This window comes from Miscanthus floridulus, chromosome 7 (genome assembly GCF_019320115.1).
Source record: "Miscanthus floridulus cultivar M001 chromosome 7, ASM1932011v1, whole genome shotgun sequence".
In the NCBI taxonomy this organism is placed as follows: Eukaryota; Viridiplantae; Streptophyta; class Magnoliopsida; order Poales; family Poaceae; genus Miscanthus; species Miscanthus floridulus.
This window is the reverse complement of record NC_089586.1, coordinates 119,702,842-119,711,714: the sequence shown is the minus strand read 5'-3', so window position 1 is coordinate 119,711,714 and position 8,873 is coordinate 119,702,842. Positions and strand designations below refer to the sequence as shown.

General features: G+C 49.7%; 1 non-coding gene across 1 annotated transcript; it reads left to right on the top strand.

Annotated features, from left to right (window-relative positions):
• Positions 1 to 8,068: 8,068 nt before the first annotated feature.
• On the top strand, positions 8,069 to 8,205 carry LOC136468283 (small nucleolar RNA Z247). The gene has a single exon (XR_010761799.1). It is a non-coding gene; the product is annotated as a small nucleolar RNA Z247 (small nucleolar RNA).
• Positions 8,206 to 8,873: the final 668 nt, after the last annotated feature.

The following is an 8,873-nucleotide window of genomic DNA, read 5'->3' as shown; positions in this document are numbered from 1 at the left end:
TCCGCGCTGGTTATCAATCAGCTCAATAAAGATTGGTCCTGTTCCAGTGAGAAGATGGACGCATACTGCGCCAAAATCAGGAAGCTTGAAGGGAAATTCTACGGCATCGAGTACAACCACGTGGTACGGGATCAAAACCAAATAGCCGACCAGCTATCAAAGATAGGATCTTCTCGCATCGTGGCTCCGCCGGGGGTTTTCGTTCAGGACCTCTTGACACCATCCATTAAAGAAGATAAGGAAGTTGTAGAAGTACCCCCTGCTGAGCAGTTGGTACTCATGATACCTTCGCAGGTCACCGATTGGAGGGAACAGTTCATCAAATACCTCTCCAACGGCGAAGTACCCGCCGACAAAATCAAAACCGAACGACTAATTCGCCGAAGTAAGCACTACGTGTTGGTAGACGGCAGCCTGATGAGGAAAAGTGCCAAGGAAGGGATACTGCAGAAGTGCATCATCCAAGACGACGGTGTGAAGCTACTCTCCAAAATTCACTCTGGCTCCTATGGCAATCATGCGGCTTCGAGAACACTGGTCGGCAAAGCTTTCCGAGCAGGTTTTTACTAGCCCACGGCCATCTCAGATGTGGAAAATCTCATTCGACGATGTGAGGGTTGTCAGTTTTTTGCCAAGCAAATACATGTACCAGCACAGGAACTACAGACCATCCTAGCTTCCTGGCCATTCTCATGCTAGGGACTGGATATGTTTGGACCTTTCAAACCAGCGCCAGGAGGTTTCCGGTATGTGTACGTCGCCATCGATAAGTTCTCCAAGTGGATTGAGTACAAACCACTCGTCGTAGCTACTGCTAAGAAAGCAGTTGAGCTCTTTGAAGACATCATACACAGATTTGGTCTCCCGAACAGCATCATCACCGACCTCGAGACAACTTTTACCGGCCATCATTTTTGGGAGTTCTGCGAAGAATGGTGCATCTCTGTTAAATATGTTTCTGTTGCTCATCCTAGAGCTAACGGCTAGGTCGAACGAGCCAATGGTATGATCCTCGACGCCCTCAAAAAAAGGCTCTATCAAAAAGAAGAAAAGCATCTGGGCAGATGGCTCAAAGAACTACCAGCTGTGGTCTGGGGACTGTGCACTCAAGCTAGTCGCAGTACCGGCGTATCTCTATATTTTATGGTCTATGGCTCAGGGGCCATACTTCCAGCGGATATTGCATTCCGAGCACCCAGAGTAGAAAACTATGATGAAGACTAAGCCGCAGCTGTTCGGACAGAAGACATTGATCGGGCCGAGGAAGAATGTCTGATTACTTGCGTTCGCACATCCAAGTACCTCGAAGGTCTGCGGAGGTATTACAACCGTAACGTCAAAGGTCGTTCGTTCACGGTCGGCGACCTCGTCTTGCGTCAAAAACAAAAAACCAAAGGGCTTCACAAGCTGTCTTCACCATGGGAGGGCCCTTACGTCGTAAAAGGTGTTACTCGACCAGGGTCTTATCGCTTATGCGACTTAGATGGACTCGATGTTCCCAACTCCTGGCACATAGAGCACCTTATACGTTTCTACCACTGAAATAACATAGATATGTATTCTTTACTTTAATATTAATAAAGTTCAAGTCTCCATAATTTTTCTCCATTTTTTCCTTCATCATAAGCTTCACTTACCGTTAGCGGGCTATACGCCACTCCATGACAGCCTCCAATACGCTCGCCAAGTACACCCAAATCGCCGAGCATGATCTCTCCAAATCGCCGAGCACGATCTCTCCAAATCGCCGAGCATGATCTCTCCAAATCGCCGAGCACGATCTCTCCAAATCGCCGAGCACGATCTCTCTAAATCGCCGAGCACGATCTCTCCAAATCGCCGAGCACGATTTCTCCAATTCGTCGAACACGTTAACTCAAAAAATCGGCGAACACGATTACTCCAATTCGTCGAGTACGATTACTCCAATTCGCCGAGTACGATTTGTCCATAAATCGCCTACTATGTTTTCTCCGTATCACACGGGTTTTTCTACCAAAAACGACAACGATTTTTCGCTCCAAATTTCAAAACATAGCTCGCCAATCTTCGAGCAGCACACGTTTTTTCCTTCTGTTTTCTATGGAGAAGACCCAGTCTCCGACTGCATCCTACGCGCGCTTAGGGGCTCCGCGCTCTGCGTTACGGTTGGTTGGCTGCGGTTCCTTGGTCACGCCTGTTCATCCTACACGTGTCAGGGTCTCTACGCTCGATGTTATGGACTACAGGCTAGTTAAGGCCTAGATTTCAGGCATGAACTAACTGCTCGGACGCCACTTGAACTATTTTTCTCGCCAAGTTACTCAAGTTGGCTACTGAACAGCATGTTTTTTGCAATGAGAACTCCGGAGGACACCAAGGGTCCAACATCCCACCAAACGTGCTATGAGCTCCGTGCTCTGCGTGTTGGACGGTAGGCTACGGTCTTGTGATAACGCTTGTTTTTCCAACATACGCATGAGCTCCGCGTTACGTGTTACGGATTACGGCCTAGCCAAGGCGTCAAGTTTAGTGAAAACTAACTGATCAAACACTACTTATGCATAACTGCATCGGGAAGTAAATACAACGATTCTTCATCGTCAGGTTAATTAAAGTGTTACAGACGATAATATCCAGGCAGTTTCTTAAGCTTCGCCAGCAGTTTCTGTTTCACCAAACAGGTCTATATCGCCGACTAGAATTTTTGCTACATCCTCAATGTCATCCTCCAGCTGCTGGGTTTGCGCGTCGCTAAGCCCATCGGCGAACCCACCACCTACCGACTGGATGTCGACGGACGGATAATGGGACCGAACCACTGCAAGGGCATGAGTAGCGGCGGTCAAAACAGCGTCGCGGTTGAAGTTTTTGAAGTTCTCCCACGCTGCCTTGCATCTTTGAATGATGGTGTATGGTCCTTGCTGCCTACTGTCAGGACGGGGCGCCAGTTGGACGTCAATGCAGTCGAGTACTGGTTTTATTGCGGTGGTTATAGTGTTGAAGTTGTCTTTCTGGACTTTGGCTTCCTGCACCAGCACATCGAACTGCGCCTTGGTTTTATGTCGATAATCTACAAGAATTACAACGGTTCGTCATGACAACAAAGTATTACGACATTACTTCCGATCAGGGGGTACCTACCTTTCAATTCTTCAGCCAGTTTATCTGCTCGCTCTGACTCTTTCGTTTTCTCTTGTCGGATTTGCTCGACGGTTTGGCGAAGCTGGTTGAGTTCTGCATCTTGCTCTGCAAAATCAACTGTTTTAAAAAAACGAACGGCCAACTACTGCAAAGTACATTATGTGAAAAGGAATACCGGATTTCAGCTTGGATACATCCTCGAACTGCTGGCACTTCCGGTCGAGTTGCTCGGTTTTATTTTTTAGTTCTCTGTCTTTCTTGCCCAACTGCTCGGACATATTTTTTAGTTCCTCGAATACAGTCGCCAATTGTTCGGACGTCTTCTTCAGCTGCTCGAATGCAGCCGTTAGTCGCTCGGACAGAACCTCCTTCTGATGTTCAAGGTCCCACGAGTTCAACTCTGCAAGGTCTCGCTCGCGCTGGGCCCTCTGAATACTCTTCTCTGAAAGACTTAACGCTTCCCGGAGTATCTTGTTCTCCTCGGCGAGGGGCTCCATCCTCTTCATCAATTGGTGCCGTTGATCGGCTGTTCGAGCTATCCCCTGCGGATTAACATGACAAAAGATAAACCTTGATCTCCAACAACATATATCAGTGTTCCAGGTGAGGTACTAACCTCGATTTGAGTCATTACTCCAGCAACGGCGGTTTTCAACCACTTTATTTCCCTGGTGGTGTCTTCCTCCTCAACAACTACTACCTCTTCCCCGCGCTTTCGGAGAATCCGAACGAACTGGGGTTTAGGTGCGGCACGCTCGATCTCCACAACCTCGTCCTCTTCCGCCTCGCTTGAGGCACCACTGGGGGGCTCCGTGGTCGGCCCGCAGCACCGACCACTCCCGGCATCCCCGCGGGTGACGACGTTTGCTCCTCGCCCGTTGGCGGAGTTGCTTCCATAGCCTCCGACGCATCAACAACAGCTGTAGTTTCCGCTACCAAAGTATCGACTTTTTCATTTGTAGTCTCGGTCGCGGTCGTCGACGCACCTGTCGTGTGCACCAACGATTCACCATCGCCAGGAATGATGGCAGCAGTGGCTGGCCCGTCCTCTTTTCGTCGAGCACTCGGGGACTCCCGGCCGGGAGCAGTTGTCATTTTTTCTTCTGAGGTCACGGGCCTCGGCGTTGCTCTGCGTAATGTCAGCTTGTCAGCAACCAAGAGAAATCAAGGAACAATATTATTACTCCAAGGCAAATATACTTACGGTTTGGTCTTTCGATTGATTTTCTTGAATCAGCGATGCCTGCTTGATCCCCCTAGCGTGGCTGCCTGGTCAGCTCGATGGGAGCACCCCTGCGCCTCTGCAGCGGGCTGCTACTCTTCTCGGCGCTTGGGGGCCCCACCTTCTGTGCGTGGTTCTAAGGTTATCCCCTCTTGTTGCTCGGGGACTCTGGAAGTTTGCGTCGCCGGGATTTCCGTCGTTGCCCGAACATAACTTTCCCCTGCTTGCTGCTTGAGAGCTTCAGCGTCCGCCGATGCCTCCTTCGTGCTCGGCGGAAGCACTGACTGGTCCTCGTCATCGTCCGACCACTCCAGCATAGTGGTTCTTCATGGTCGAACTGTTTCGTCTTCACCAAGAGAGATGCCGCATGCTTTGTGTGCATGAGAGTTTGCGCTTTTCCTCCTCTTTTGGACCGGCTCGTCTACTGCTGGCCTTTTCCCGCGAATCTTCTCTGATACTGGGGATGGACTATCCGACGAGGAGCTTGGCTCCTCCTCTTCGAGCTGTAGCGGCTGCCGAATGTCCACCCCTTTCAGCCAATCGGCTCTCGGCACGTCTGAAAAGTATATTGCCCTATCCTGCGAATGGATCTTTTCATAAGTAAGTCAGTCTTATGCTCGGCAATTAATGCCTGATCGACGCGAAGCGAAATGGTTACCTGAGGAGGTGGATTGGTGCAGTTGAAAGCCTTCGTTCCTTTTGGCCAGCTGAATGAGACATTGGAAGTAAATAGATCCATGGCATGGTCTATCACTTCCTTCTTCGTCAGACGGTCTGTGTTTTCCCGGGTACCGTCGTTGTCACCTTTATAGTCAAATGCCGGGTGGGCCCTCTCTTTGTAGGGCTGAACGCGCCGCACTATGAAGCTAGCCGCCACTAGTTCACCCCTAAGCTCAACGCCCTTAATCAAGTCTAGCAGTTCCATTACCTGCTCCATCTCAGCATTGTTGGGTCTCTCCGACCAGTTAATATGATTAACTGGGATGTGGTGGACGTCGCATCGAATCATTGGGTGACTTTGTTTGATATAGAACCATCTGGCATTCCAACCTTTAAGGGAGGTATTTAGCAGTACGCGGATATATTCGCTGGCCATCCCATCCCTGAGTTGCAGGTACACGCCGCCGACCACCTTGGAACCGCTACCCCCCTTCTTCTTTAGACAGAACAGGTGCCTGAAGAGGTTGAAGTGCGGAAGAACACCGAGAAACGCCTCATAGAAATGGATAAAGATAGAAACATGCAGAATGGTGTTGGGATGCAGATTACAGAGGCTAATCGCCCAAAACTCCATAAGATCCCTAAGAAAGGGGTGGACAGGAAACCCTAATCCTCACTAGAAATAATCTTCAAATACTACAGCCTCATCAGTATGTGGTGTCGGGAAGGGCTCACCACTAGTCAGCCGCCATCTAGCAGTGAGGCGATCTGGGAGAACGCCTGCCGCCACCATCCTATCGAGATCAGCCGCCGACGTCTTCGACGACACCCACTCCTCGTCGTGGCTGGCTCCGGTGGCCACTTTCTTCGGCTTTGCGGCTCCTTTTTTCGGCGCCATTTTCTCCAAATTGGAACTAGGTTGGAGGCGAGTGGTTGTGATGGTGCGGAATGTGGAGCGTAGGGTTTGCGAAGGAAGGAAGAAAGGCAAACTGAGTGAGGTAGGAGGCGATGTATGTTGCGGCGCGGTTATAAAGCACTTCCTCCAGCTTTCATTGCGCCTGAGGGTTTTTGGGAAACCGTTCTCTCCATTAGCGCTATTTCGACTCCACCAAAGCAGTTTAATGGGCCGCAAGTTGGGCTATCACGCAACAGTAGCCCACATCGCTCATTTATCGCCGACAAATATTCACCAATTTCTTCGCAATTTAATGAGGCTCAGCACCCGATGCTGCACAGTCATTACTCCGATTTTTCTCCACGGTTTGATTTATCCGATATCTACGCCCGACACACGGGGACTGGCTACTTGCTCAGATGGATTACTTTTTTTCTGAGCCTGGCACCACGTGACTACGTCACCTACTGTTAGGCTCAGGGACTAAGTGGGCACACTTCACCTTGCGGTGAATGTGTTTGTTTTTCATCTCGAGGCTACGCTCGGGGACTGGTAACCTGCTCGGCTAGTTCAATATTTTCTGAGCCTGGCACCACCTGACTACATCACCTACTGTCAGGCTCAGGGACTAAGTGGGCACACTTCACCTCACGGCGAATGTGTTTGTATTTTCTGAAAGACTCTGAGCCTCTAAAAGTTAAACCAAGGTTTCTTTAACCTCGTGGTCGGACTCTAAGTGGGCACACTTCATTTTACCACGCGGGAATTTTCAATTCTGAAATTGAGCTCCTCACACCCTTATGACAAGCCATGCTCGGAACACACTGGTCGGTGATGGTGCACGCTGCTCGACAACTGCTCACAACTGATCGGCAATTCGTTATGGTGGTCGGACCATGATCTGGACAACTCGGTTTTTGTTCGCACCTGCTCGGGAAAGTTCAAGACGGCATTGCTCAACGGGTACAAGGCGCTTGGGGACTAGCTATGGGGGTATGACCCCGGATACCCATAGTAGGCCACATGGGCTACGCCTCCAGGGGCGGTCTAGCCCACAAGAAGGAGCCTTGCGGGGCACGATTCTGCTCGGTGCCTCCCGCAAGGCATGGGAAGGATATCCGGAATATGTCACGTAGCCTGATAGGATATACACGATCCCGTGTTTCTTGTAATCTGTTATTACTTTCCAGTTATCTCTTAGATCTAACCGTCTTGTAACCTTGCCCCCGGATTATATAAGGCGGGCAGGGACCCCCTACGAAATCATGGCAAATCATACGATAGCTAATACAAACCAACAGACCACAGGAGTAAGGTATTATGTCATACTGATGGCCTGAACCTGTATAACTCGTGTGTCTCTGTTGCCTTCTTGTTCTTGATTACACGCTCCTCTGCCGATCAATCTACCATCGCGGGATACCCCTCGGTGGACTGCCGATGATATTCTGTCGACAACAAGTATCATGACTTCGGTTAGATAGGATAGGTATCTTCTGATTGATGTAATCTTGTGATGTAATCTAGAGTTACCAAAGTAGTTAGTTTTTTCTTGTTGTACAAGTTGTACCGCCATGCCAGGGCTCTTCCTGGCTATATTAACACGAAGCCATGAGCCTAAGAGGGCATAACGTTCCAACCATTTTCACATGGTAATCAGAGCTAGGTTAGTCCACAATATTCTCGATGACTTCCTCTTCCGCGCTTCAATAATCGTTCTCTCTGATCGGTTGTCCTGTCACCGAGAAGCTGGGCAAAGGGAATTTTCCCCTATGGAGCGCCCAGGTGATGTCTGCTCTTCATAGTGCGCAGATAGCGCACTATCTCGAGCCCAACATTATGGTGCCGGCGAAGCAGATCCCTAAGGCGGCCGACAAGCCGACTGAGCTCATCCCAACCCTAAGTATGAAACTTGGGTTGCGAAGGACCAGCAGATCGTTAACTATCTGCTCTCCAATATCTCCAAGGAGATCTAGGTGCAATTCTTCAATTACGCCACATCGATCGAGATCTGGAAAGTGATCTCAGAGATGACGGCTTCCCAGTCTCGGGGCCGTATCATCAACACGCGCATGGCATTGGCCATAGAGCAGAAGGGCTCGTCTATAATCGCCGACTACTTCAACAAGATAAAATCTCTTGTTGACGACATGGCGGCCGCCGGCAAATGTCTTGAAGATGAAGAGATCATCTCCTATGTACTAGTTGGACTTGACATGGATTTTAATCTAATTGTCTCGGTTGTCATGGCGCGCATGGAGTCGCTATCTTTGGGCGAGCTCTACACCCAGCTAGTGAGCTGGGAACAGTGGATGGATCTCCTACATGGTGGATTTGGTTCATCCGCTAACACTGTTAAACGTGGAGGCCGTGGTGGTTTCAACCATGGCGGTGGTGGCTGAGGACGCGGGCGCGGTCGCAACCGTGGCAACAACAACAACAGCGGGAGCCCCCAGTAGAACTACAATGGCGATAAACCCATCTGCCAGCTCTACGGCAAGGAGGGCCACGCCGGACTCCGCTGCTTCAAGCATTTTGACGCTTACTTCACCGGCCCACCAGAGCAATCCTGATCTGCCTCCTCTGCGTCATATGGGATCGACACCAACTAGTACACCGACACCGGTGCTGCTGACCACATCACAGGAGAGCTGGAGAAGCTCACCGTGAGGGACAAGTACCACGGAAACGATAAGGTTTATGCTGCTAATAGCGCTGGTATGAGAATCAATCAAATTGGTCGAAGTTTTGTTCGTACCCCAAATCAAAATCTCATCCTAAACAATGTTCTTTATGTTCCTGAAGCTAACAAAAGCCTTGCATCTGTTCATCGTCTTACATCCTATAACCATGCTTTTATTGAACATTATCCCAACTATTTTTTGATTAAGGACCAAGCGACAAAAAAACCATCCTTAGAGGGGAATGTGAAGGCGGCCTCTACCCGTTGAAGTCTAGGATGTCATCGAATAA